The sequence below is a fragment of the Phalacrocorax aristotelis genome, chromosome 4, assembly GCF_949628215.1.
Source record: "Phalacrocorax aristotelis chromosome 4, bGulAri2.1, whole genome shotgun sequence".
Taxonomy (NCBI): domain Eukaryota; kingdom Metazoa; phylum Chordata; class Aves; order Suliformes; family Phalacrocoracidae; genus Phalacrocorax; species Phalacrocorax aristotelis.
Genome location: NC_134279.1, coordinates 57,996,102 through 58,023,646, shown reverse-complemented (window position 1 = coordinate 58,023,646; position 27,545 = coordinate 57,996,102). Strand labels below are relative to the sequence as shown.

General features: G+C 42.7%; 1 protein-coding gene across 8 annotated transcripts in view; it reads right to left on the bottom strand.

The window, feature by feature from the left end:
- The window catches only part of RBM47 (RNA binding motif protein 47), an 81,134-nt gene that overhangs the window by 12,295 nt on the left and 41,294 nt on the right, over window positions 1-27,545 (bottom strand). Inside the window, exon 1 of one of the 8 annotated variants that reach the window (XM_075091633.1) lies at window positions 9,164-15,055. The exons of the other annotated variants lie outside the window; for them this stretch is intronic. The gene's annotated coding sequence lies outside the window, so the exon portion shown is untranslated. Of the gene's footprint in view, window positions 1-9,163; window positions 15,056-27,545 lie in introns of those variants that run through there. 8 annotated transcript variants of the gene reach the window in all.

The window sequence follows — 27,545 nt, the reverse complement described above, 5'->3', positions numbered from 1 at the left end:
GTAATAGTGATGCCGGTGCCCAGGCAATAATGTAGAAATAATTTATTTGAAGCTGGGTCTTTCATAGAACTGCATGGTTTTGATAGCTTCTTGCTTTAAAATGTTGTTGATAAATGTTTCTCTCGGATTCAAATGTTTTCCCTTTTTGATGTGTCACAGTCAGACATTTTCATTTTACTCTGGGAATTATTTGATAAAATTAAAAAAATTAAGGCAGAGAAAAACATTTTCATTTTTCACTTGACAATTTGTTCCTAAAAATGTGACTTCACCTTTCCCTGAATAAAAGTAAAGCTTGTTAAACAAACACTTTACTGGGGAGTAATCATTACCTTTATATGGGCCACCTGTTGGCAAGTGAATTACTTATCGCCCCAGGTTTGGGTAAGTTTAGAAATGAGTCATTACCATAAGTTTTAGGTTAACTTACAAAATAAAAGTCTCTGTATTCTGTTATCTGTGGGGCTCAGTCACTGTGGCTATTGTTTAGAAAGCTACAGACAGGCACTGGGACTGTGGAGAGAGGTGAGATAGAGCAAAGTCTCCCCTGCCTACCAGAAACCAGCTAGTAATTCGGTGGCTGTCCAGGAACTGGTATGTTCTCCAGAACTTTGCACTGCACCAGCAGGATGATTTCTAGTATTGGGAGTTGTACTTCAAGCTGCTCAAAATTCATGATCAAATGTGTTTAATTTTTTCTGTGCAGCTCCATAGAGCTGGGTTTCATAAGTATATACAACCTAAAACAATTATAGAGCCCACGTAGTCCTGCTTGATGCAGCTAAATACACACTTGACAACATTCATTGCCACACGACACAATCAACACCTTCACCAAGTTCAGTTATCTACCTTGATGAGAAAAAAACCGCAGGCATAACTGTTCTAAGAGCTCTCTCCTCCTGTTGCTACTCCCTTACAAAATTGGCTGGCAGCACAACATAACCTATTCATGTCAAAAAGCAATCACTATGAAGAAAGTTGTTTCCAAAATTACCTATTCCCAATGTGTTCAATCCTACTGGTGCATTTTTTTAGCCCACAGTAGACTGATCATGAAAACTTGCTACCATGTGTTGCAGGTATACACAGGGCATGAGCTAATACTGTGGGTTTAGTGGGCTTAATAAAGCCAGACTGATTTTAGTACACCCACTAAGTGTGATTAATCTTGGAAGAAGCAAAACTTTAAACTACATTAAAATGTAGTGTATTGTGAAATATAAGTGCTTACTTTCTAGTCTCTGAGCAGGAAGGTACCCCTGATCTCAATGACAAAGATTCAGAAAAAAGAGACAGAGAAAAATATTAATTCCTAATCAGAAATGTTGTGCTTTGGAGACAACTAAGTTTTAAATGACCCGGTATCAGGACTGAAACAAGACTGGCTTCTTTTCTTCACAGAAAAAAGTAAAGCCTGCTTGATTTTTCAGCGTCATGTTAGATGCTAACTGCTGCCAGCCCATCAGGAGCCAGGCTTGTGAGCCCTTCAGTTCAGTGTCTCTGCTCCAAGGAGCCTCCCTCACGCAGGTGAACTCTCAGATGTAATCGTTTCAATGAAACCGTTCAAATTTCACTTCCCTTTGCTTACGAAACTCCTTCCCCGCTGCCAGTTGGGTGGGTGTAAATAGTTCTTGCCCTAAACATTAATAACCTTCTTTTTAACCTATCTTTTTTTGCATCGCAGCTCAGAATATTAAACAGGAAACTTGCTGTGTTAGCAGTGACAGACCTAAAGCATATTGTGAGCAGGCTGATTAACCGAAGCAGATCTTTTATTAAACAAATACCACGCCTTGATTAACAACAATGCTGGGCCAAACACTGATGTCCCTTGTGCTAGGGTAAAGGCAGCTTGGGGCCCTGGTGAGAAAGTGATGCCTGCAGTCCATATAGCATCTTATCCCTGGGCTTGTCCAGCTCTGGGCCATGCCCTGTGAAGTTATGCTGTCACTTGCTCCTCTGTGGATCCTGGTGTGGTAAAACAGGCTTTTACAAACACAAGGGACACAGCTGGCATCCTTGTGGCAGCAACTGTGTGTCCACTCCATTCACAGTCTCCTATAAAATGGGGTTTTTTATATTTGTGCTTAATTCATCCCTCCAGTTTTGTGTTACCTAGACTTAGTGGCATCATGTGTCCTGCCACAGGTGACACAGCCGCTGGCAGTCACTTAGCACAGGGATGGGTGCTGGCAGCAGGAGACCTCAGGGAGACATGCTGGCTCTATGATAACCAGAGGGAGGAGGGGACAGGGACTCCCATCCTCCAACCCCAGCCCATGGACCGTACAAACTCCTGCTGAGCTGACACAGCGTGCCCTCATGGATACCACATGGCTCCCTGCTTGCTTCAAGAAACACACACAGTTTTGCATTTTAAGCCACAGCTGCTGCAGAGGGAAGGTTAGTTGCTGAAATTTTAACTAAATACACCCTGTTAACAGAAGGAAATAACAGCTACTGGTTTAAATGTGACCTTCCTAGTTTTTTAGTTGAAATAGTAAGGGCAAATGGTAATCCTGCTGCTGACACTGAGCAGCACCTCTGGAAGCATGGCTGCCATTAAATCTGTTTCTTTTTAAAAGCTGACTCTTTTCTCATGGCAACTTTAGGTATATGAAGTGTATATAACGACAGCTTACTAATAACAGCTGTATAACTTTATCAGAAACATCAGATGTACACAGAAATGCTCTTGCTGGAAACCCAGTTTGCCTGTTTACAGATTTATTGGCTGAACAGAAAAAGAGCAGGGGCCACACCAAGCCAAAATAAGGTTGTGGCTCAAGCATTGCTGCAAGTGTGATGTGCAAGTTACCTCCCCTTTTAAAGATAACTATGGTGTCATTATACATCAGTTTTCTTTTTCTTGGCAAGCCTGTCACACCTTTCTTATGATTTGTTTGCATAAATGAGCTGAACAAAGCCAGTGTCTCTGGGGCTGTTCACCGAGCTGAGCCACGGCGTGCCCCACTGCAGGGCCCAGCCTAGCAATCCGCAGCCACGGCAGGGAGCTGGCGTGCAAGATGCTTCTTCCCAAACTAATGGTGGAATGGAAAGTCTCACCTCTTTTACAAACGTGCCTAACCTAGCCACCGGCCCTGCAAGCTTGCTGCCATCCTGTGTGCTTCATGGCAGAAGGCTTCGCCTTCTGTTTGCAATCAGCTTAGGAGACATCCTGCTGGAATCAGCATCCTTGGCTCCTCTCCCTGCACAGTGCAGACAGAGGCCAGGTAGACAGCAAGTGTGGTAAATAAAGCATCTGGTCTTTGATAAAAAATCTACAAAAATACTTTGCCTGACTCCAAATTAACTTACGTTTCAAGTCTCAAAGGCTAGTCCTTGGTGTGGTTTTCAACAGGTGTTGGACCACAGCTTGGTTCCCTACCTGCTGTCGCTAATGAAATACAAATGTCTGAACGTAAATCTTGTGCTGGGTCAGTGCAAGAGAGAGTGCAGCATTTCAGCACGGCTTTTTGGCTAGGGACCTTTTCTGAGTGTCTTTCATACAGGAAAAGGATGGTTGCTAGGAATGGATGATGACTTCAGACTTAACAAAAAAAGCAGTAGTTGAGGCCAACAGGCCACGAGAAAATCTGCACTGCTTTACCTGCACCTGGGTAAAGAAGTTGCCCCAGGCTAGGTTAAACACTTTGAAAAGGTGGATTTTCTTAAACTGGATCATTTTGGCAAAACTCTGGGGAGAAACTGGTGAACTGCATCAGCAGACCTAAAAAGCAGAAACATAGGCTGGCAAGAGGCTTGATGAGTAGCTTGTGATGAGCAGCTTGGGAGAGTAATCTCATAGGTCAGATCGGCACTAGTTATTAACAACAACATGTCTGTCTGCTGTGCAAGTTATCCTGCTGCCAGCACCACTAAAGCACTGCATATTCTCATCATCATGTGCGTGCCTGAATTAAGGCAATCAAACTTGTCCATCTCCAGCTAGGGTCACCTGGGAGAAACCTTTTGGCTCAGGTGCTGCATGGGACTCAAGTATATGCACAGGCAGCAGCATTTGCTGCACCACATAACTTCCCATGTACATTCAGGCCTGAACAGGTACAGCAGTGGCTCTCTGCCCACTAGCAGTACCATATTTAGATGTAGAGAGAAATGGTGTAAAGTACCTAAGGGGCAGGATAAGACTGGCCTACTAAATCCCCAGGCTAGTTGCTGAAATTCCCACTTCTGCTAATGGTGACACTCGGCATCCTAACCTATGGCCTGTCATCAGGAGTCTGGCTGCTGATTTCAGTGGAAGAGTTCGTATTTCAAGCTTAAACTTCAATTTTATTCTGGTCAGGTAGTCATGTTCTCCTTGTATGGGGCAAGTTAATGTTCTGGGCCTGAAAAGCAGTTTTCAGGGTGGAGCTACTGCAGAGGTGGGGTCTGTGCATGCTTCTCAGGTGATTAAATTCATCCTAAGTGTCCTAAGCACATTAAAAATGGTTGGTTCCATTTAAAACACACCAAAAACTGTTGGCTTCATCTTTTGATTTTGTTCTATTCAAAGAAGAAATATAAAGAACCATAAAATTAAGGGTGATCTTTCCAACAGTACTCAGCATCTATGACATCAGTTATAAGACTATAATATTTCTATAGGGATATATTTAAGACAGCGAGGAGCACTACTGAAAATCCTGCCTTAAAAGTTTTGCAGAGACTGGTTACATCCTCCCATCACCAATCAAAAGCAATGTATTTGGCTTAAAAATCTGTAACAAAATTACTATAAATCTATTCTTTTACTTCTTGCTCCTTTTTAGGAGGAAAACACCTGAAATTATTCTGTAAATTAACATCCTGGAATTTTCCAGGTTAAAACTTGAATGCTAATCAGACAAATGAACACTGAATTTGTACAGTCACAATCGGCTACAACTTCAGCCTAGGATTTGAAGGTTGAACTTCTTATTTTCATCACTATCATTAAGAGCAATAACAGTCACAGATCTGATTCTCTTAGCCATATTATACCAGTTCCCTTAGCCATTTTAATCTTACCGCACAGCAATTTTATATACAATTTAAAAAATGGAGCTGAAACTATGATTTCCCTACAAAATAAAGTCACCTTGTATTGTGCAAACTTCCTGTCTATTCTGTTATCCACCCTCTCTGCATCCTTCTATGGCATATTGGATTTTGGAGTGTGATCCTGAAAAGGCTGTCAAAGGTTCTGCTTGCATTATCCATAAGCAATATCAGTGCCAAGCAGTGAACGTTCCCAGGATGGAGGTGCCTTGACGACCTGATCTCCTGGCCTAGAAACTGCAAAAATAATATTCAATGAGTTAGCAATGATGATATCTCAAATAATAAAGTATGAAAACTCTTCTGAGCCTGGCACTTTACTTATTGCCATTGCTTTTTGATGATCACAGGTTAAAATTCTGTTCATGTGTATATGGTTTTCTCATGGCAAGAATGAAACGATGCTGATGAAAAACTTATAGACGTGCCAAAGCACCAGCAACATGTAGAGCATCCTACCAACATGTTTGTTATTTTCCCTGCTTCTGCAACATGAATTCTGTCAAAGCAGTGTGTCTTTCTTGAGTGTTTTTATGCTACTGCAGTGCCAAACCAGCCATCTCAGCTTCAACCACTTCTGAAGGAAGTTTGGGTAGGCAAAAACTAGTCTCCTCCCCTATTTTATAATGCACTTTGCTGCAAGTCATTCAGAACTTTGTCCCAACAAGTTGTGTAACCCATGCGTTATACTGTTTTCCCCAGCTCCATCTTTTACCCAGTCCAACTCTCAGCTATCTTGATAGAACCGGTCGCTGGCTGAGGCTGAAGTTATTATCCTGCAAGATATTGAAGCCACATGTTGAGGAAAACTGAGATGAGAGATGGGTTGTGTAATCGTTCTTATCATCTTTCCAAATCAGGAAACAACACAACCCTTTCCTTCTCCCCAAATTCCCAAATGTCAATCCAGTCAACGAAGTCTACTGTTACCACGGTCAGGCAGGAAAATGTGTGACATACATATAAATAAAGTGCAATGTAGTCACTTGGTATGTAACGAGTATTTCCTATTCTGGATGAGCTGTACTTGAGGGGAAACTTTTTGCAGCGTTTGTTTACCAGAAGTGCAATTAAACAGAGTTCTCTGCAGAGATGCTGGTACAGATAAGGACCCTCCTCATTAACTTCTCTGCTTTAAAAAGCATTCTTTCTAGGAAAGGAAGAAGTGTTTCATTCAGTATGGACTAGGAGCTCTCAAGCTTTTGCCATAAGAAAGACAGGAAAAATTATCATCTGCAACTGAAAAACAAAACCACGACTAAATTCGTCTGTTAATTATTACACAGGAAAGATAAGACATCCACCTATTTAACTTCTTACCTCTTCAAAGAAAAATCTTATATAGGAACATGGTAATTTAATTTAATCATTGAGAATGACTGAAAGGCTTTGCTGAACTCTGTGGAGTAGGGACATGTGTGCTCATGCTTGTGACTTTGTTATTATAATGCAGAACAGTCTATCTATCTGTCTGTCTACATAAACATTACAGCAACATGTTCCACTCTACAGTGCAACCAAGACTATCTAAAAAAGTTCATAAACTACAGTTCTCTTTTCTGATCTAACCTTTTCAGCTAACTCTTCTGGAGATCCCAGAGTGAAACATAACACATCCTGCCTGTTCATACAAAGTCTACTCACTTAGTCAATTTTATAACAATAAAAATAGCCTCAGACTCTTCTGTTCACCCTAATCTTATGCACTATATTTATTGCAACATTCTTAGCTTTGTGTTCACCACGTGAACACCGCAACGACGGGGGGCCCAACTTGCAACCCTGCTTTCAGCAAGAGGCAGAGATTTCAGGGAAAGCTGAAAGCAGACCAACATGTTCCCTCCCCATCAGGTCACAGAAATTAAAATCAGCATAAAGCAAACCACAGTTGGGATGTGAATGTTCACCACTGAAAGTACATTAAACTCAAAGCATTTGGCTTAGTCAGTGGCCGGGTTTTTTTTTTTCCTTTGTGCACTGACATTTGACCCCTTTTATAATATGCACCTTGCACCACTGAAACCCAGTTAGTTATTTATTAAACTCAGGTACCAATGGCTGACTTGTACATATCACGCTTCTAACTGCCTGGCGTTGCCTGTGCGCGGAGGAGAGGGGGATGAAAGACAATTGTCTTTGCTGTGAAATTCTGTCATATCGGCAGAAAGGAGCTACAAAGTGCAGCAATTTGTACCTGACCTCTGATCTAAGAAGTTTGTAGAAACCTTTGAACCTTGGGTTGAAATTGAGAAATAAGGTTTACAGGTACAAGGAAGAGATTTCCAGCACTTGTTGCCTGTGTCCAGGTTTAATATTATAAATTTAAAAAAATGTTTAACCAAGGCAGGAAATCTCTCAGGAGGCACCACTCCTGTGCTGGGTTAATTCAAGACAACTTAAGTTTACTGAAATTACAGCTCAGTTGGAAATACCTAGGGTTTGGAAATGAAAGTTCTGTGCACTTCAGAAAAGGTATGGGATTTGAGACAGATGTCATTTGAAATTCACCTTTTGCTGACCTTAACTGGGATTTTTTTTTTATTAAAAGCTGAAGAAAGAAGACAAGCAACATTTGATTCAATATCATTTCTTCAGCAAAGAATGGAGCTGAAATGCAGAATTGAATAGAAATTACTAAAAAGAGTAACAAAATGGTTCCTCCTTTGTTAACTTTATTTATTTTTATCCAGCACATTATCTAATCTCAGTTATACAGTGCAGAGCTATACGAGAAACCCATGGAAAAATAATCAAACCAACAACATTACAAAAAGCTCTTGATAGACTGTCATATGGCCTTGTCTTGATGAGTAAAAAAGACATATTTTGCAGTTCAGTTAGGTTAACTGTGTTATTTAATGAAAAAGCTCTCCCAGCCCTTTCAGCCGTGGGCAAGGTCTTTGGTGCAACATCATCAGCTAACACCAACATGCGCCACTGTGGACTGGGTTGAGTGTGGAGGCCTTCAGAGATCAGCTGCGATAATACGATTGAAAAAGACACCCTTTCTGCAACCCAGCCTGTCAGGGCATGGAGCATTGCAAGGGATGGCAGTAATGTTTTGCCGTGATATCCCTCACATGCTCCAGGTGCTGGCTGACATCCATGGCAAGCTTAGGTGTGCAAAGGGTGGGGGGGCACTTTACACACACATTTTGAAGCATGGCTTCAATCCCACCTAGCTCAGGACAGGACAACATTATACACAACTGCTGCATCTGGTCCACATGTGAACGGACAATTTTGGCATTGGTTTTAATCGAACCTTACTTACAACAACTATACTTCCTTTTTTTTTTTTAATGTCTTAGGTTCAACTGTTTTTTTCCAGATTTAAGTTCAAACTTCAGTATTTTTATCAGCACAGATCCCAATAAAGCAATAAATGAATAAATAAATAAATAAGGGTGAACAGATTAACTTCACGTGTCCTATGTCATATACAAGCCTTAAATGTTTCACATGCTGCTTAAGTAGAATACGGATAGAATAATACCAGAACTTCATTTTCTTAAAATGCTATCAAATTTTAAGTATGCAGAATGAATTACATAGATTCATTTATATTAATAATACTTGCATATATACCCTGCTTGTTCAACGTTCCTAGCCACCTTCAATCTACAAGCTTCAACTTCTGCACCTAAAGCCGATAACCCACTTTTAAAGCTTGATTTTTATGTCATTCTCTTGAAAAAGCAGAACAAAATACCAGGCGGCACAAAGAGACAACGGCAGAGACAGACCAATGGAAAACACAATGTCAGAAGGTTGTAAATGGCTACCTTTCACTTCATTAATTTAAGATAGTAGAAAAAAAATCTCTGAGACACAGTTTTATTTGTTTTCCTCTGTCTAAAATGTCAGTGGTTTAATTTTCACTGTTCTGACATTCGCTTTGCTATTTGCTACCCAAATTCTGTTAGATATTCTCATGTCAAACCCCATAGTTCAAGCTTAGAAGTAGTTGCCTCTTCCTCAAACAACCCTTTAGGACCCTCTAAAGGAAGGCAAAACTCAAACCTGATACCTTGACAATGACATACTTTCGGTCTCAACTCCCTGATAAATGAAAACCAGATAAAAAGCCCTACAGAGCAAACAAGATTTCCCTTACCTCTTCAGTCCCGCGATCGAAGTGCGACAGGTTAAGAGGACTCACGCCTTTGCCCGAGCAACCTTTTTTCCTAATGGCAAGAGCCGTGTAACCTGGTTATACAGTTTATGCATCTCTTTATTGGCCAGCGAACGTTAGCCATTTAAATTCCTTGGGAGTCATTTGTTAAGGGCTCTTAGGCTGAGGCTAAGTGGGTGGGACGGGAGGGAGAGGGGATGGTAGCACTGCCAGACACAGAGAGTTCTCCAAAGCAGTTTGAAGATTAATAGAAAACCATCTGCAATGAAGGGATCTTTGGAGGCAGGTCTGGGTCCAGCCTTCAGGGAAGCACAGGAAAGAGAAACCATGACATTTTCACAGGGAGGAGGAATTTGAAGAGAAAGATTTCATTCAAAATTCAAAACTTGGAAAAAAGGGAGTGAAACATGTACAAACAACTCCTTCCTAGCACAAGGCGTTGTGCAAATAGCTTGAGTTACTCACAACAGATAAGATAAGAAAAGGGCATATTTTGCTTGACGGCATGAGTTTTTTTCAGTGAATTTTTTTTTCTTTATATGTGTCTGGCAAAATTATTTCGATTTACCTTTGGTTATAAGAAAAAAAAAATGGTCTGCAGCTCCTGAAGTGGGAGGTAGGTTTACTGATCTCAGCAGCAACGGGACAGTAGGAATAACACAGCCCGTGCCGTGTACCCGGCGTGCACTGTTTCAGCAGCAAACACGGAAACTCAAATGTGTTTGCTTGAAAGAAAAAAAAGAGCCTGGTGCAGAAGTAAAAGCACAGGGGTGGTAAAACATGATTCATGACAGCAGAAATGGTCTGTACATAACAACGGCGCATTAGGCCCCGGGAGCACTTAGACAAAGCAAACAACACACCTTCTCAAGCAGCCAAGAGGAGGAACTGCACCAAAACTCTCTTTGGATGATGGCTTTGCTGGGTCGGCAAGCAGCGTGCACAACCAGCCAGTGGGAGAAGGAGCAGGGCATGCCTTGGGAGACAACCAATTTCTGGGAAAGGGCACTGCCCGGAGAAGGTGAAAAGCACACAGCATATCACAGAAGCAAAACAACTATAGCTTTCAGTCCGCCCCCCCCCCCCCCCCCCTTTTTTTTTTTTAACTGGCAAAGCCATTCCTTTTTTCTTTCTCTTTTTTCCCAAAAGATAAAGCTTGGTCCAAATGTCCATTCAAGCAGTACACAGGCAGGAACCTCAGGGCACCCTAGTGTGGAAGAAGTAGTGTCTTAACCTTTCAGTGACAAACTGTGCACAGGGGTGGATTCTGCGGAGGAAGCAGTCAGTTTGTATCAGATGGTCCTACATAGTAATTTGTTCTTGCCCCTTTTGTGGTTTACTGTAGGCATGTAAAACTTAAAGACATCCCTGTACTGAGGAATCAGAGGCTGGTCAATAGAGAAGAGGGGTAGCGGAGTCAACGGGTGTAGAGACAAGAGTTCTAAAATTAGAAGGCTCCACGTTAGAGAGAAATGTGGAGGATGGCAAAGACTGGCAAAAGAAGCATCTCTGTGGCTGTTTCTGAGAACGAACAGGAAGGATAGCTGTTCTACTTATACCACAAACCCAAACGGTGATTGCAATCAATCTGTTCTGGCTTTTTATACTTGTTTATCCACAGTGCTGTGGCCATGGTGTGTTAGGCACTGTGCAAACACACCTGCAGCCTGGATCCTGGTCCCAAAATGCCTGCAGCCCAAGTCTACCGTACAAGCCTTTCATCTTCAGAATTCCTCTCTGCAAATGTTAACTCGTTAGCTACGAGAGCTGCAGAGAAGCAGGTGCTGCTCTGCTGGCAGGGAAGCCGCAGCATGGAAATTAAGTGGTTTGCCCAGGACTATAGAATTCTCAAATCCAGGGATAACAGCTAGGAGATTTTGCCAAATCAGACCCATGCCTCAGTCCCACTGATCTATACAGGGAAGTGAGTATAAAATATTTAGCTGGTATAAGCTCGCAAAACTCCCCTCCACCAGATTAATTTTTTTAAGTCAGTATCCTTCTCTTTGCATTTTTCTGTTGGAAAGCAAACTAAACTTTTAACCATAAGCATTGTAAAGCGAATCCTATCAGCTATAATCATGCATGTACTTGAATGCACAGGGAAGACTATTCTGGTGTAAGTGGAGTGAAAAAGCAGCAATGCTAGTGAGCCGATGGGCTCATTTTTAGAAGGCTCTTCAATATACCATGTCAATTAGGCGTGTGTAGAGAGGCCACTCAAACCCTTGACTTTCATTTTGTACTTTCATTTTTAGCTACAGCTTGTTGTTAGTCTCCAAGTTATGTCCCCACTATTGTTTAAAGCAATGAACTTCAGCAGATCTAGTCGCTGTAGGGTATTCTGAGGTGTTAGCATTCCCGATGGCAGAATTTGAAAATATATTAATTTGTCCTGCAGGCTGTGCTTTTATAGGGAACTTGAGAAAGTCAGGCAGAATACTGCCAGTGTGTCCCCCAGCTTTTCTTGGCATTAGGCACCTACTTCCCTTCACTTCAAGCACACTGTGTTCATAACGATTACGTGACTTTTTATATGCCTCTTTATGATGACTCTGATGTCGTGAGAGGGATACACCTAAGGCAGAGTGGAAAAGTGTTAAGGGCAGAGCTATCCAAGCAGCAGGGAGGATCGGTTCCATACATGCACACACTCTCCTCTCATCATACAGCATCCACTGCACTAGTGTAAGGATATAAACACATCTTCTTTCCTAATGTACAGCTTGACTACAGTGAAAAAGTGTCACCCACCATCACAATAATACCATAAATATTTAGTTGCTTTCTCTTTTTGATGATTGACAGCTAAGAGGGGGCCAAATCCTAAGAGATGTGAAAGGGAACGGTGCAAAGGAGAGTCTATCCAGACCAGTCCATGCCTGTTTCCCACAGAACTTCCATGTCCTTTTATCCACATGTGTAGGGGAATAGACAGGGATCGGCGACCGGAAGATCACGGGCTGTGACGGAAAGATAGACTCCTCCCCATAGGAGTGGCAGGAACAGGAAGCGCAAGAGCTATATAAGCGTGTGACGCAGCTAAATAAACGGACATTTTGTATCCATCATTTTGATGTCTGTGCATCACTGTCCCCAGGGTGGGTAGAGCCCTGTGTCCCGGAGGTATGCGGCCCAAGATAAGTTCTCCCATAGAAGTGTACAGCAACACACATGAAAGGTTTTCCCTGAATAATTGTTCTCCTGAATACAGTGATAGAAAAGGCTGGAAATTTGAAGAAAAAAGTGAAATTCGTTGGAATATGCTAATGCCTGTCAGATGGGGACAGAGGCAGAAAAGGCTTCCAAGGAAACAGTGTACTTCCCCTCGGCTGTGTCTCTTCTACAAGCAGACATATGATCTTGTCTCTTCTGATGGGTTGCACTGGACTCCTCGATATAATGACAAGCACTAATAAAGCTTTGGATCTGCTCTTTGAGATTTTTAGAAAGATTGAACACAAATGCTTTGGGAGATCCAGAGGCTGATAACAGGCTTATGAATTTATTGGGGTGGTGTCATTATCTGGATGAGAGTGAGTATTTTTTATGGTCATGGTAGGAAATAGGCTTTCAGGAGATATTTCAGGGTGGCAGCTTAGCATCATGTGACAGTGCAGACACGTGAGCAAGTAAAAGGAGACGGGAGAGTAAGGAGTGAGCGGTTGGCTGGTTTTTATGGTAATATTTGGTCTTCAAAAACTACTGAGAGAGTGTAGTGGAATGAGAAGGGAATGTGCCAAGTAAAATATTTCACTGAAAGAACACATGAATTTAGAGTGACCTGCAAGGTCTCCAACCTCCATGTCAGAAAGTCTTTAAAGTTTATCAGTATATTCACACATAAGCCCATCCTCAGCCACAATACAGCCACAAAAATTAAGATCTTGTAACAGACAGCCTTTCCCCCCCTCCCCCTTTTCTTTTCCTTCTCTTTTTAACAAAACCACTTTGTGTTTGGTAGAACAGGTTCCCACATGTTTGTAGAACCATTTTATTGCCTATTTGAATGTTTAAAGAGACAACACCACTTTATTTAAATGAACAACATGTTATTTTACACCTGTTCTTACACAATGTGAGTTAATATAGCACAATTTGTCATTTCCTGACTTTCATAAGTTATTGCAGACCAAACCTGGGGAGATCTTCCAGGGAGCAAACAGTCTGTAACAGGTACCACACCAGGGTTTTTTTGGGGTGGATAGATACAACACATATATGTCTCAAAACAGCTTTACTATATAGTCTCAAGGGATTTTCAGAGGTATTCAGGCACCCAGGTAGACACTTAGAGACAACAGCTTTCCAGGTGCTCTCACACCGAAGCACTTTCCATGCATAATCTATGTCAGTGCTTTGACCTTTATCTTGCCACATCATGGAGGATTCCCAGTAAATGCCCTTGCAAAGGTGGACTACCCTTCTGCTCTGCCAGCCCCAGGCACATCCACCATCCTGGCACGGAGAGGACAAAGTCGCAGCCCTGAAGGTGGAGTCCCACCAGGGGGAAATTTGGCCAAGGACACCTTGGGCTTTTCCCCTTCTGTTTTTAATCTTAGGCTTTTCTGGTTCATGGGCAGTGAGAGTTGCCCTGATAACCTTAATGGTCACTAGACAAAGTTTTTGCTTTATTTTTAGCAAACACTTTAATTGCCGTTCTGCAATGAGTGTCAGCACAGAGGATCTCTGTGGAGAGTAGCCTCAGTTTCCCCATGTGCAATTTTGTGCTTTCATTAAAACCTGAAAGCAAGTTTTAGGTTCCAAACTGTAAGAAGACAGATACTGAATAAACCCATTGAGTGCAATAGATTTTAATTAGCACATAAAAAGAGACAGAAAGCAGCAAATCCCAAAGGTTTTTTATACAGCCACAACCATTACATTTCTGTGGCATGTTTGCTTTCCATTAAAATAAATACAGGGTGGGTTCTGGATAGACATACCTACAAGGGAGTTAATACGATGATTGCTTTTCAGTCACTGGGTAAACAAAACACCCTATGCAAAAAAGGTTTAGCCCTCAGTAGCCTGATGTGGCTCCTCAAGACCAGTGTTTCACACCACAGTCTCACAAAGATGTTAAACTGGAGCTGCCAAAGTAAGGTCCTGCTCCATCCTTCCCACCCTGCACAGCCTTCTCTTGTGCTGTAGCATGCATTTGTGCGGCTGCACTCTGCACATACACTACCTGAACACCTGTGCTGGCAGAGGGGAAGAAGAAGGTGGGACTGGTCCTTCTGCCAGCATTGCTGGCTTAAAGCATTTGTTGAATCACTACCATTGAGCAAATTCATGGGAAAACAGGGGAAAGATTTCTTTTGAAGCTTGCTGAATCTGGTTTCACAGCACAGCTCCTGCTCTGGAGAAGCCAATGAGGTTTCACAGGGGGGTAGATGAGAGCCTTTCTGAAACACTGAATGTTCCAGAGAGATCAGATGGTAGAATAGCAAACTGTTACTCTTCAAAAATTTGGATGCAGCTAGAGATTTTAGTGCTGCAGGTCTCAAGAGGCTAAAGGTACTGGAGAAATCAAGAAGGGAGGTGCAGTGCATTGGTGTGAGCTCTACGGGTCACTGGAAGGCACGTAGTGACCACCTCCTGTGGCTGGCAGGGATATCCAGTGAGCACAAGCCGACTATGTGCCAACCAATTTTGACAATTAAAAGGTTCCCAGCAAATAACATTCTTGCTGGTTCCCTCTGGGACCTTTTTGCAAAGGAGAGCATTACAGGGCCTTGTGATACATGTTCAAAAGAGGGAGGATAGAGCCCTCCAAACTTATATTTACAGGAGAGCGAAGCTAGACTACCAGAACCAGGGTATGAAAATAAGCGTAGTTAGCACACACAACCCTAATTTCTTCTCTTCCAGCAACTGCTTTGCCCTTTTACAGGTTGCAGTAGAATATAAGAATGTTAAGTGAAAGAGCTTTTCCTCCAGCCAACAAGCATCATCTCTGGAGGCATAAGCTTTTCTATTTTAGTTCTTAATGTCTCATTGAAAATAAGAAAAGAAGTATCACTTGGAAATTTTTTGTTAAAAGAGGTTGTCAGACAAGGGAAATGACACAGTTTCCCTCAGGAAGACAAATTTATTTTTCTGCCTCCCAGTAACATGAAGGAAAAATTTAGACTAGAGGAGGCTGAATGAGCTGCAGGGGCATTTACCATATCCATTAATTCCAGTGTCACTTACATTACGTTTCGCTACACGTTCATAACTTACATATCCCAGAACACTGATTTATTGTCAGAATTAGAAAATGCAGCTTTTTATTGTACCAGCAGAGCCTGAACTGCCATGTGCAGAAAGGGCATCATTACCAAAGAAGTCTGCGTTAAGCAGACTAAGCTTTATACCAGTCCTATGCTGCCAGAATACCTGGGATGGGACTTTACATGGTAAAAAGCTGCTGTGCCTGAGTCACCCATTGGCAGTGCGTGCTGCCGTGAGTCAGGAGCAGGGTCACACCTCTTGGCCCATCGCCCTACCTCGGCACGGCACACTTTGTCCCCGTGGCCCAGTGTGGATTTGCGTGTGCCGTCACATGCTCTCGCCTTACCTAGCCTCACCCCAGTGCCCTGGCTCCTCCTCTGCCAGTGTTTGCATCCTGTCTGCTCCTCTCCGTTGCTGACCTTCACTATGGGCAGGCAGGATTTGGGCTGCAAACGTGCCTTTAGCTGAACTTTCTTCTTAGCAGCCAGTGTTATACCAGAAATCTGCTGCAGGCATGCTGCTCCTGAGCAGCTGCGGCTTGCTCTGCTTTTGTGCTGATTTAAGCTATGCAACCAAAAGGACTCTGCTGCCGGTCTAAGATGTGCTTCCACGGCAGGGGTAACAGGATGGGTTTGCCTGTTATTCCACCAAACATGTTATCTACAGCACAGGCAAGCCCTAGAGCTACATCTATACCAAGCCACTTGCACAGTGCAGAAACACAAGTGTAACATAAGCAGTTCTTGCTTATGAACTTTGCAACCCTGTGGTAAAACCACCCACCGTAACCAACCATGCTTAAACAGTAAAAGGGCACTTTCACCTCCATGGCTGCACCTGAGCTGGGGCCCACCACCAGTGCGGGGCTCTCGGGCATCATCCCCATGACTGCCAGAGATGCCCCAGGTCACCCTGCGGGGTAAAGCTGGTATAATGAAACTTGAAAGTGCTCAAGGGCTGTGTTAATGGGCAGCTCCAGTAATCACAGGAAGGTGATTTTTTTACAGGACTACATTTCTGCTATAAAACACCTCTCTCTCGAAGAAAGGCCTCAGAGCACTGTTGACATAACTTACCTCTATAGATATTTGACAAGATAAACCAGGCAAAGTGTGTGATTTCAAGGACCATGATAGCTGAAATGTTTAGGAATGAGAAGAATGGTCTGAATGGCTGTAATTATTAAATCTGTTAGTTAAATTGCTCTTTCCCTTCCTCAGGAAAGAAAATGTTACTACAGTGACCTAGGATCTGCCGCTCCTGAGCCACTCACAAAGCCTAAGTAGGGGGTATATCTCATTCAGGACACACCTAAGTCCCACACTCCCTATCTCTAGGGGAAGGTTTGTATTTTCAAGAGGTCGTTTCCAAACTGGCAATAACCAAATGCTTGAGTTTAGCCCCAGAAGCTAAACAGTCCTGAGACAGGAAGTTCCCTTTCCTTTGGCTGAAGGAGGGGTTGGACACACAAAAAAAGCTCTTCTGAGCAATATCTGCTCTCTCAGCTCTGCCCTATTTATCTCTTATATTTATTCCCTTCTGCACAGTGGGTGCGTGTAGACCCTGGGAGTGCCCAGGGTAGGCACTGTGGGCAAGTCCACCTTGGTCTGGGGGCAAGGAGAAGACATCAGCTAACAGACTATGTGCTGTGTTGCCTTTGGGTCCAGGGAAGAAACCCTGGTATATTTTATTTGTTAGCAGAGATGTAACTAATGGGAACTACTGTGGTCAACTGTTGTGCATAAATAATGCTCACCATGCACCTGAGACTTTAGCTGTTTGCAAGGAGGCATCTGCAATTAAACAGGAAATTGCAGTTTGTCAGTGGGTTATCCAGGTGACAAATGACTGTAATCCTGCAGAGATACTCCCTTTTCTTAAAAAAAAAACCAAACCCAAAACAAAACAAAAAACAACAACCCAACAACACAGTTAAAATCTTCTCAGGAACTTTAAAAGGTCAGTGACTTTAACCTTCTCAAAAACATGCAAGGTAAACTCCTAAAGGAAGAACATTTAATTGGTGGGAATACATATTAGTTGCATTTTAAAGGTAAGCATGTTACGAAATATCCAGAGAAAGAGCTGCCACAGTCTCCATGCATCTAAAATGGTTGAAATTTGACCTTTGTAAGGTTGTGTACTGTCTTCAGAGCACCACTGGAGGTAAGCAGAGACTTACGTTTGAGGACGTTGCCTTTCCTGCTACATTACTGGGGGTTATTCCAAAAGAAAAAGGAAGACATTTTTGTGTAGTCTGTCCCAGTCTTACCCTGTTTGATTCACCAGATTTAGCACAGAATCTCTGAATATGAAATTGTAACACATTGCTGTCTACTACACAGATTAATGTGGCAACAACCAGGTTGTCACCTGTGCTTCACCTGTCCAAATACTTAGATTTCAACATTACCCTTGAGGTCTGAATTTTCTATCTGTAGAAGGAATTATTTGCTCTGTTTATATTTCAGGGTGTATGTGAAGAGATGGTTCAAATTTTGTTGCTGTATAAGTTTATCTGAATGAAGTTAATTCACTCTTGGTGCCACATCATTATATTTCACATGAAAAATGTTGTATCAGGGTTTTAATTTGACTTCTCTTATGTTTCACAGTATGAAACTGGTGGTATGTACAAGACAGCACATCCTGGAAATATAAATAAAGCCATCAGGTGGTGAGGGTTCTCTTGTTTTGATATTTGGCCTTTGTAAATGAAGCCAAACCTCTTTCTGAAGATGTGCCACAAGAACAATGAAGAGTAGTAAGGTTATACTGAGGCTTTAGACTGCTTTTCTCTGGAAAATCTCAATTCTTTTGGGAACAATTATTGTTCAAAATGAAACCTAAGTGGATTGAAATTCCTTTGCACATAATTTCCTAAGTATATTGATGATGCCGACAACGGAAAAGACATTTGCTTATGCAGTCACTAAGCTACGTCAAAATTAAATATTTTGAATTTGCACATTTAGTCCTGAAAAGACCATTTTATACAGGTGAAAAAGTTACTTTTGGTCTGTTATTGATAGCCTTAGAAGACTAAACGTCATGTTAGAAGCGCAATTGTGGAGTACGGCACGATGGTTGCTGTGCATGCTGTGACCACCTCTGCAGCACAGGAGGACACTTGCAACCTGGAAGAACAGGAGCCTCCACAATGACTGCCCATTTCTAACTCAGCTGTACTCAGAGCACAGTCAGCACCAGGAAAGAAATAACCTTCATATCTAAGGCAGAAGATGGTCTCTTGCATTTAGTGTCTAGGATGACAGATTTCTCTGAAACAAGGATTTTCCATCACCACCTCCTCTATGAACACTCCACAGTGTTTTAGGGCATCTACTACTGCCCAGGAGGCTGAAACAGGTGCCTCTCCCACCAGGCATCCTCTGACACAGCCTGCATCCCTGCTAAATACTGTAGGAAATATAAACATGACCAAAATTGATACCACTGCAGGGTATGGTTACTAACCTACAGGTCGCTCCTCAGCCGGCCGGCAGCAGCAGGCTTGTGCCCTGCTAAGCTATTGCGCGCCTGGTGCCACTGTCGCCGTCACATCCCCAGCACCCAGCTACCTGCTGCTTCGAGACCCCAGCCGGCGACTTTGTAGGTCACAGAGAAACAACAGGACAGACCTCGTGCTTTCAGATGCTTTTTTACTGAAACTATCAAGGGAACCCCTAATGATGACCTGAGCTGATTCAAGGGCACCTTACATAAGGTTCCTCCCTGGGTACACTGTGATCGTGTTTTGTTTCTCTCCTACCTCCGCTGGCCAAAGGTCAGCATGTCAAAACGAACCAAGTCCATGGTTAAACAGCTAAAACCACTCTGGCTTACTGCAGGTGATCCAGAAGTAAAGCCGCTGTGACACTCAAAGCTCACAGGCATAAACTACTGTAAAATTTGGAAGGGGAGTGAGTGCATTTCAGCGCAGAAGGCAAACAGCATTTGCCACTGTAACCGAGCAAACAGGGAATAGATAGACTAGTTGTCTTTGGGAGTTCATTTCCCTGTTTGCACACCCTAGCACTTGCACGCTCTTCCCAGTTTTGCTGAATGTGTGCTGTTCCCAGCCTGGTTTCCTAAAAAAGGCCCCATGCCCCACCCCAGGCATACGAAATCACGTCGTATCTGTCAGCCCCCGTTCTCCCCATTCACCACTGTGGACCTGCTGCCCGGCTGCAACCAAGCAGCACACAGGCAGAGAGAGGTCTCAGAGCTTTAGGAAAGCCAGGGCTAATTCAGAGAGATTAAATTTATATGTGACTGAGGGAGAGGCAGTTAGAGCAGAGCTGTTCCCCCACCCTGAGAAGCAGTGGCCAGCAGGGCTATACGTCCTGCGGGTGAGGGCACCCACGGCCCCCAGCAGCCACCCAACCTGCAGGAAGGGGTGCAAAGAGGAGCAAGAGAGGAATGCAAAGGGTGGGAGGAGCTGGGGACACGGGATGGAGCTGGAATTGCTCTGCATTCCTATGGTGATACTGTAGAAAACCAGACTTAATAAGTTCTGCTATTCATAGATCAGACGGTTATAATGATGTTAAAACCTCTAGTCCTTGTCTGTCAAATTCACACTGAGATAAGTAGGAACTAAGCATGCTCAAGAGCCTTTGAAGACTGTGTAAGTGCCTAGATATTGGCCTGGGGAGGTCTGACTTTAAATACCTGCGTATTAAAACGAAAACATTTTTAAAAAACAGTTCCATCTTTCAGACACAAACTTTAATCATTGTATTGCCCAACTCACAGAAAGCTTATCAAAATTACGCAAAAAGTACACAGTTACATTCTAACCCTAAGTAAAAATCAAATTTCTGAGGCTATGCTACACTTTCATTTCATTAAGCATGTAACATTTTTTAATTAACCTAGACCCTAAAAACGTCCTTCTGTTTTCAAAACCACTGAATTTATGCTTCCTTAACTATGCAACAGATACATATGCAACAGAAATGTAAAGTTACTGGAATGTCACAGAGGAAATAATGAAAACATCTAAAAGTGTAGCCTACAACAAAGAGAGAAAAAAATGGGGTTTTGCACTCGTGGAATGGGAGGACATGTATAGAAAATCCTGGCTGCTGGTTTTGTTATTTTCAGTTCGTTAGTAGAAGCGTTGTGACCAGAAAGAGCTGCCTTCCTTCCTTCTCTCCTTCTCTAGAAAGAGGACAATGCACAGAAGGAATGGTTTGAAGAGGAATTGTTTTTCTCTTATCTTTTTCCATCTTTCAGTTGCTCTTTATAACAGTGCTTAATTTTAAGGCAATAGTAACACAAAAGACATATTCAGAAAGAGCTGACCTTATAATAAAACAAGGAAGAAAGACCGAGGACAGGTAGAAATCTGGAGTCAACGATGCCCTTTAACAAGGATGTACAAGGGAACAATCCCACTAGTTGTCTGCCTGGTGGTTTGGAAACCCCTGACAGCTAACGTACTTCACACTACTGTGCATTTATTTCAGCAAAGGGAAAACTTGGTTTATTTATTATCCCATTACAGGGCTTTGTTTCTGATGTCCTTACTCTCAAAAGCAGCAAAAGCACCAAAACAATGTATTGTTTAATATCAAACAATGCTCTTGTTTCTCATCAGAACAGGGAAGCCAACGCTTGCTCAACTTTGCAGTCAGAATGAATATAACTATACATTTAGACTGGGCTTATTAGAGAAAATAAGGAAGCGAGTGAAAGCAGGGAAAATTTATAATAGGAGCAAAGGGAATCCATCACTACCTGTTAGGAGTTTCCTTAAGTGCCTGTCAAGCTGGAAGCACAATGTTTTACAAACGCCAGTGTCAGTTCCTAGCTCAGAAAGAGGAAACGACAGCTGCAGGTGTGGTTTGGGGAAAATGAATATGTTGCAGTCAGGTGGCAGAATGGCATGCAAGAGCCCCACTTGACATACCTGGGCCACAGGTTGCTGTTGGGGGTCTCACGTTTCGGGTGGGTTCTCTGGCTGCTTTGGAGCAGTTGGTTTGGCCCAGAAATTATATCCCAGACATGAAAGTTCAATTGAAACTGTGAGCTCTTCTGAACACTTTTGGTTCTAATCATGTATGCTCTCCTCCAATTTTAAAAAAAATCTCAACAAGCTATAACACAAGTCCATAACCCCCTACCTAGCTCTTGTCTCTTGTGGAGGAGCTGCCGATACTCCCTTCTGAAGGAGGGTAGCATTTATTCCCACAAGGGGAAGGAGGAGGAGATTCCCGGTGGAGGAAGGGCTGGACCACTGCCTGTGCTGCACCTCCACCTGGCCTGTGAGAGAGCAAAGGAGGGTTCATGTGTCCTTTTCGTCGCCCCAGCCAGTGAAACCCTCTGCCCACTTTGATGCCTGGAGCAGCTTAGGGCAGACCCATGCACTCTGCACATCTGCACCATGTGATAGCTCAGTTCTCCAGGTTATCCCCTGTCCTGGCCTGCTGAGCATCCACACTGAATCAATGTTTGCTTTGGGGTCCTCTTCTGGACAGAATCAACGAGTTATTCCTGAACAAAGCCCAGATGCAGCTCCAGGGACAGTCAAAAAATGGATTAGCCCATGCCAGATGTGGTTGCCTGGACTGATGCAGCAGTGTCTTCCAAGAGGATCCCTGCACCCACAGGTGTCCCCTGTGTGACTCCATGCTGCAGCCAAATGCACACCCTCAGTTTCATGACACCCCTCTGCTTCAGGAACCAATAGCTAACAAAAAGCATATGAGAAATTATAATTATGCCTTAGGGCTAAGAGGATCATCACAGGCACTAGAGAAGACCTGGGACACATTTTGTGCAGATGAGTCAGCCTACTCCAGAGGTGTTAGTGGATCACCGCAGTTTCTGATATAAATAATAAATTTATATTCATTTAAATTAATAAACTGTCTGCTACCTACTTTTTATCTTCCCCTAAGGACCACAGCATAGTTAGTAAATGTAAGTGAAGACTGCTGGTTACAAAAGTTACTCTATACAAAAATAATGTCCAATAGGCTAAATAATTCTGGAAATCTGAGGGGCAAGCTACAAATGTTTGGTGTCATACCTCCAAAAGACTTTGTGTGATTCTACTGAAACTTGCCAGGAAAAAACTACCCTGGGCTCAGGTGAGGCAAAACTTATTTGCCTTCTGTTTGCTTGGAAGTAGAGCAGCTCTCTGAAATGTAGGCCTACAGCTAAAAGGTTATTTATTTCATTTATAAATGTGAAGAAACTTGCATTGGAGCATTTTGAGGGAGGTGTAAAGATTAATATACACATCCCCACACCTGCCCCCCTCACATGGGCATTTGCAGTATGCCTTTCCCCGGGGAAGAGACAGGCAAGCATAAGAGGCAGAGACACCTTACAGCACAGCCTGCCACTAAAAGCCTCAAATCACTGAACAACATGAATGAAGTACTGTGCTATTATACCCAGCTCGTACAGAAAGCATCCACTGGTAGCAGGTGAATGGTAAAGTCATATTTTACGATCAGATTTCAACAAGGGGGTCATGCTTTGGAGATGAGAGGCTGTGCAGAATAAACAGGCTATTTTTAAAAGTCAAGCCAAATGCTTGAAGAGAACCTTCTAAAAAGTAGCCGCCACCACAGCTGTGTTTATGAGTCTATTCAACGAGCTGGCTCATGGATTTTGAGTGCAAGTAATGATTTAACACTGTGACCCAAGCAAGAAACTGGAACACCCCAAGAAATTATTTTGGCAAGGGTACGTTTAACGAGTCAGAGTGTCCTGTTATCTGATGGTGCATTTTTACGTGGTGGGAGTTATTTTAATTGCTGTATAATACTCTGAGAAGCTGCAAAGGGTTGAATCATTCCCCTTTCAGTACCGACCCAGTCAACACTAGTCATGTTTTTATGTTATGTCCCCCTCAGCAAGGCAAAAGTGCTGTCTCTTCACCAGACCTATCTGGTGATGGTCCTGGGTACGGAGCCACTGTGCACATGCCCTCCGACCAGCTGGGACTGTAAGCTGGCCAGCAGCTTTCCTGCCCTTTGCTGCGCATTTTCCTTGCTTTTAGGCCTGGGGAAGGGGTTACATCTTCCTGGTATTTGTGTCTGTTCTTTTTCACATCAGCAGCCAGAGGAATAAATGAGAAATAGAGCATGCTCATGAATCAGAAATAAATCCTGTTTGAAAGCTGACTTGAACAGATGATCCAGATGGGTACGTTTGTTCTGGTGATGGTTTTCTTAAAAAAAAAAAAACAAACCCAAACAGCCTTTTTACTCCACCCCACATTAATTTTCTAAAAAAACCCCAAATATTTGACCCTATCCATCTCCTACTGACAGAGCTGACAGGAGACTTATACACACTATAAATTAGCTATATGACTAAAAAGTGCTACTCCCAAACATTTTTATAAGTAAACAGGAAAATCTATTGCTCATTTGAGGTCTCAAAAAGCTGCCCTCAAAGCTAAAAATATTTAACGTTTATAAAGTTGCTTAATTAAAAAAAGTAGTGGGGTTTGGGGTTTTTTTTTTTAGTCAGATGAAAGTTAGACCTGGAATGACCAAATGCCAGTTGCTGAGCTATGTGCAAAGGCTCCTCTGTCGAGAACTGCCATCATCTCTAATATCAAAACTCTACCTGCAGATATTGGAGTATTGAGCATTAACTGTCTTCCAGAGTCAAGGTGGTCAGCAGGGGGAGGCTGCACTCATTGACTTGCTTGTAAATCTATTTGTCAGATCCTTGCAGATGTCCTCCCTTACACAAACTCACAGATCTTGCATGCTAGCAGTCCGAAGGACACAAACCAGAGATATTTTCAATTTTTCACTTCCCTTAAGAAAGACGTGCCTGCTCTTTTAACACAGAAACTAGTCTATAAGCTAGAACGACCCTTTTTTAAATTACTTGGACTTCACTCACAAAAACATAGCATTAACTATAAGTAATTTACATAATTACAACTCTGGAAAACCTGAGTTTAAACAAAACAGCAAGCTCCCTAGAACTGGATTGGACAAGCAGAAAAACAAAAGTGAAGACACAGATCCTATCTCCCATAGCCTGGCATGTTAGTACAACTCTACTCTCAAAACGCTGTCAAAATTTGACTTCCTAAAATGCTGTCAAAATTTGACTTCTTCAAAACACTCTTCCCCGCCCCCTGTTTTTTTTCACATACATCTCCAGCATATTCAAGAAAAAAAAATATCAGCCCTCAAAGTTCAGCGCCGTGATAAACTTAAATGCCAGTTAATAACTTGCCAGGCAGAGCAATCATGGACTCTGGACACAAAGTCTAGTGAGGTTGCCAGAGAGCGCTTACATATCCAGGGCTAACGAAGGTCTGCACCAAGTGTTGTTATGGGGTGCTAACACAGAGTCCCTTCCCTTCATCAGGTGGGCATTTAAGAAGGCTGCTCACCCCCGTAATGGAAGAACGGGAAGAACTTGAAGAACTTATGGAAGCATGAGTTTGCCTGTTTTGCTAGTGTCCATCAGAAATTCAAAGATTTGACTAAGAATGATTATTATGCATGTTTTTGAGATAACTCCCTCTTGAGTTCTTTTTAACCTAGTTCCTCAGTTTTCCATAAAACAGATCTCTAATTAGACTCTCAATGCAGCAAATTATCTAAGCAAGTGAAAACAGTTTAAATCTTGTTTACATTAACACAATTACAATGTGTTTAAACTGACACATGTACTTGCTGGGGTGGACCCTACCTGCCTCTCCCAATATGTAGCCAGAGGTCTCAGTAACCTCCCTACCACTGCAGTTAACGCACAGAAGAGCTTTCACTGTGTTTTTACAGTGCCTTGAAGACACTCCCAAGTAATTCAACAATTTCATTATTGAAACTTCCTTGTTTAAATGCAAACGAAGAGCAGAGCTGAGCCTACAGTGTTGAATGAACACAAATTGAAATGCCTTAACCGGATTTCATTTCCATGCCTTCCCTCTTTTCTTCCGTAGGGGAGATGTGTCATCATGAAATTTAGAAGAAAATTCTCTATGTATCCTGCTTCTGTTTACAAAAGGCTGCTCACCTCTCTATTTGTCATTTTAAAAACTAGAAACACATTCTTCATTGAAATGATCTTTATGTCTGTGCAGAAAGCAGTCACTGAAAAATGTCCAGTTGCAGACATGTACATTACTCCAGTTAGTGAGTCACAGTGTTTGTATCCAACATCAGTGTTAACTCACCAACCATTTACATAAAAATATTCTGCAGCAGAAAATATATTAAAACTTAGAGCGAAAAAACTTAGCATATAGAACAGCGCTGTATTCAACAGCTGTGCATTACTCTAGTTCTAATGTGGGCTATCTGTAGTTGTGGTGGTAGTACAGAACCACAATGATGGTTTTCACCTTGGCTGATCAGAAAGAAATTTTTCTGTTCAGTCTCACTGGAGCAACTGCATGGCACAAAATGGACCAGGAAGTTCTTCACTGACTTTAGTCCAGGGTGAAACCCCACCAGGGCTCTGCAGAAGAGGACTGTAACCTGTTGAGCCTGTCAAAATATGTTTCTGTTGGATGTACTGACTATTCCCCTCATCTCCAGACTGTGAAAAGGAAGGACTGTATCTGCAGCGTCCTTGTCCTTTCAATATCATCTGGTATTTTGGTGTACAGAGGATATCACAAGACACTGAAGCATAAGGTCTTTCAGAAGTAGGAAGATGAACAGAACAGATGAATCAAGAAGGCAAGGTTGTTTAGGCCCTTTTCATTGCTCCTCAGCACTGCCATCTCAGATTTCCACCCAGATGGCCCTGGTCTGCTACAGGGTGTGATAAGCCTTGGAGACAGGCAGCTCCTCTGACATCCAGACAGCTGGATATTGGCCATTCTTGCTGTTCTTCCGCTCCCTTCACCACTCTCCCCCTTTGTTCCTGTGACATTGCTCCTCTCCATGGGATTTTTTTTCACAGGGGTGTCTTGAGACATGAGATGCCCAGAGCTCCTTCCCTGCCTTCCAGCCCTCCCCTTGGCCCCCACGCCTGCCCCCATTTCATGCCCTCTCCACAGAGAGCTCTGGGATTGGTGGTGCTCTTCATTTGGGTAGACAGAATCATAGAATCATAGAATCATTTAGGTTGGAAAGGACCTTTAAGATCATCGAGTCCAACGACCATCTCATGCTCCTAACTATGATACTGTTTTTGCAGCCACTGTGATTATGCCTGTATTTACAGCATTGCACAGTTTCAAAGTCCCCCTTACTAAGGGATTCCCACCTGACTGCCAACACAGAGCTAAGCTTTGTGCTTCAAGACTGAGTGACAAGAACTTTTAAATAAAAATGAAGTAGTGCTGATGGTAACCACCACCAAGCAAACCAAGATTTTCACACAGTAATCCCAGGCACTCTTCCTACATTTTCAAGCAGACGTGGTGCTTGAAGGGACTTGTAGAGGTCCATAGGCACGTCCTATAGATTTTTAGTACTGCAGCATGAGTTTTACTCTGGAGCTCCATTCAGAGCCATCCTTGCCATTATGTCTAGTTAACAGCCCAGGCAAGCATAGCCCTATCAGACATAGAGTTTACTCATAAGCACACCCTGATGAAGCCCTTTTGGTATGCAGTACGTAATGGCATGTAGTTCCCAAAGATCAATCCCACTGACTGACACCAACAGACTGAGCAATTCCATTAATCTAGCCTGTAGCTGCCTATCCATGAATTTTCCTATTGTCAAGTCCTTAGTTTCAGCTTTATTTATAAAGTTGTTTGCCCCCATAGAGCTAACTACAGGTGTGGTTTGAGCATCCCTGGGAGCTGTTCAAGTGAAAGAACTCCATGATAGAGCGACTGCCCTAAGTATTGCTTGGAGAAGCATTAACAAAAGTGCCATAAACCAGGTTAGAAAAAGATGTTTCTGTGGATTGCAGAATGTTTACATAGCAATTTTCCCTTTAAAGCATCCCCAATTTTTCTGGTGAAGGCATTCGGTTCAGTAAAGCTTAGCATGATCCCAACTAGCAATTTGTCTAAGGGCTGCTGCTGGGGCTGCATTCAGTTGCAATTACAAAACCTGCCCAGTTGAAAGAAGATTCAAGCAAGATGTGCATTTTTTTCTGAAGGCCATTTACAAAATATATCACTGCTCTAGTGCCACAGCATTTGTCTGATAATATCTTTGCAGGAGGTTGGAAGGACTGGAATAATGAC